This window comes from Thunnus albacares, chromosome 7, assembly GCF_914725855.1.
Source record: "Thunnus albacares chromosome 7, fThuAlb1.1, whole genome shotgun sequence".
NCBI lineage: Eukaryota > Metazoa > Chordata > Actinopteri > Scombriformes > Scombridae > Thunnus > Thunnus albacares.
Window position 1 is genome coordinate 10366880 of NC_058112.1, and position 3135 is coordinate 10370014.

The window sequence follows — 3135 nt, forward strand, 5'->3', positions numbered from 1 at the left end:
GATACTTCTTTTCCCCCTGGTTGTTATTACAGCATTTCACTTTTTTTCCCCCCTTCATCCTCAGCAGAGGTCATTTCATTAACCTGAATTGGGAAGGCTTTCATTTTGATGAGGCTGTTCAGTTTGTCCCTCCACAGCATTATTCAGCTTGTTAACCTGCAGTGTGGTTGATTTGCGGTTTGTTTCAGCTGATATCTGTTCTCAATCTGTCGTGTTTCCCTGAGTAAACTCTCTTTTTAACTGCAGAGCAGCAGCTTTTTTGGTCTTTGTCATGCTGTTTTGACATGACTTCACATGCAAAAACAGCATGACTAATACCGCTGCAGGCGCACTGTAGAGTCATACCATTTGCTCTTTTAAAACTTCAGTTAGATCTGAAAATCTATTTCAATGTCCTGTCTGAAGTAGACTACATTTTAGTTTTATAAATATTGCACAAATGCAATTAAAGTAGACATATACACACATCTGTTCATACTTCTTCTGTGATGAGGGGGGTCGTACTTCTTCATACTTAATCTATGCACACAGCCTTAAGGGAAAAGGCTGTGGGTTTTTTGAAGGACATTTTGGGAAAGGCACTATTTGCTTTCTTGTCAAGAGTTAGATGAGAAGATTCATACTGCTCTTATATCTCTGCGGTAAATATGAAGCTAAAGCCTGCAGGTTAGCTTAGCTTAGCTTAGCATAAGAATTGTAAACAGGGAGAACAGCTAGCCTGGCTGACAAATTAGCACATTTTATTTTTGTTATTAATCTGTGTAAAAACTGAAGTGTAGAAATGACAAGTTGTGGTTTTATAGGTGTTCATGTGCCAGACTATTTCTTAGCAGTTACCATCCCATAAAACCACAAAATGTAATTTTTATACTTTATTTCCAGTCTTTATGCTAAGCTAAGCTAACCAGCTACTTGCAGTAGCCTCTTATTTACTGCACATATATAAGAGTATCAATTTTCTCACATAATTCTTAGCAAGAAAGGTTTCTTATTTTCCAAAATGTCAAACTATTCCTTTAAACAATACGAAAGGTAAAGCAAAATGTTGCATGATTTGGGAAGGACAAACTCTTCCCAATTAAGCCTCTAGGGGACTAAAGACGGAATTGTATCTCATTTAAAAAAGGAGAGATCAATCTCATTAAGTCTACATGTATCTCTGGCAAGGCACCAAGGTGCCTGAGGGACCTCGTGTCCTTCTGTCACTCCACAGGAGAGACTTGATGAAATGATAAAAAAAAAAAAAACAACCCTGTGATTAAATATTCACATAAAGTATTGCTACTGCCAAGGACAGTTCAGACTGCATTTCTGAATTATGAGCTAGAGTTTGAAATCAGAGAGCCAGCAGTGAATCCTTTATACATATACATTAACTTTATAGCAGTGTGATTCTTTTTCTGTACTCCTCAGATAGTTCCTCTGCTCACTCTTGACAGACAGTCCATCTTTTTTGAGTTTTACATCTAAATCTCATCACAGAATAGGTGGCCTGACATTTTTTGCATCTTAATTCATTTGACTGTTATTTGGCTGAAATTCAGCAGATTCGCTCTTGAGCACAAATGGAAACATCAGAACAAATTGCCTGATGTCATTTAACTCCATTAGATGTTCCTTCCTCTAAAAGACGTCATTGTCCAGCCTTTGTCAACTGTCATTCTGCTTTATTCTTTGCAGGAGAACAGAGTCTTTGAAGCCTTCGTTTGTAGACTAGAACACAAGCCTTTCACAGAAGCAATACACACCAGAGGAGGATGGTCCATGGAGGCAGAAGAGGTTGCTTGTCCTCTGTTTTGGAGAGGCAAGAGGGAGACCAAAATATTAAAAAAAGTCATTGGTTAAAATAAAACCATTACCAAATCTCAGTACCATTTATAAAATATTTCTTCTCTCTTCTTTGGAAAAAATACATTACTGAAATTCTGATTAAAATGCTTCAACAGCGACACCTGCAGGGCAGGTACGAGGGGAAAGGGCAGCGTGTGTGAAGTGGTGAGAGGAGAGCAGAGGAGGACAGGCTTCTGGTGTCCTCCTATCAACTTAATGTACCTCATTTTAATTCATGCTAATCTATGATTGGCCAAAATATGTAAAATAATGCTCCAATGGAGGACATCCTCCTTCAACAATCAACAAAATTATCATGGGACCAACACCTCCACCACTGTATTGTTGCTGCTGCTCTGAAGTAAACACCTGTCAATAATATAAAGTTATCAACATAATTTAAATGAAACAACTGGGAGAGTTAGCTTGTTTGTCATGGTTGCTAATGATATCAGCAACAAAGTTCTGTTAACAAACAAGCAAGGTGACCAAAAGCCACAAATGCAGTGGGTTGTTATGACATGAATATTTCACCTCCATGAAAGAAAGAAGACATCAGATAACATGAGTCAGATACACCTGTTGATGTTGTGTGATTTGTGAATGAGTGTGCAGGAGGTCTGGCTGTTTGCTTGTGAGAATTTGTTCATTCTTGTTTGTTTTTAAGCTGAGCTGTATATTCAGTAATGAGCTTAAAGTAACTAGAATTAAGACTCTTTAAATACTAAAAGTAAATAGAATGACAACAATGTTAACACTGTCAGATTTGTAGACTATTTTTTGTTTGTCGTGCATATAGATAAGAGTGTGTGAGTCATGTATTTGATACATGAATTATGCATATGCATTAATGCTTTTTGATGTGAACCTACACTTTTAGATCTGTGAATGTTTTTTGTGTTCAATCTCTCTAGTGTTCAGTGCTGATCTGTACCTGTATCACATTATAAGCTTATATATATATATATTTCTGTATACTAAGAAAATACATAGGAAACACGAATAAATGTCAATTTATGCCAATAAAATGCCAATAGGACGATACTATAAATTTGAAGGTAAATTTGTTTAACTTTATTGGTAAAATAACACATTATGAACCACTCTAGTGCTAAATTGAGCTATTCTTTATTTAGAAACAATATGTAAATGTCTTTAAAGAATCAACCTTTTCACCACTCAGGGGTTTTGTTTGTTGAAAGCAAATTGTTTTATATGCCATTCACTTAATGGCATACATTCTGTTTGAATATAGGTTGCTATAATTCAACAGGTTATGCTATAAATTATGTTTATGTATGGTGT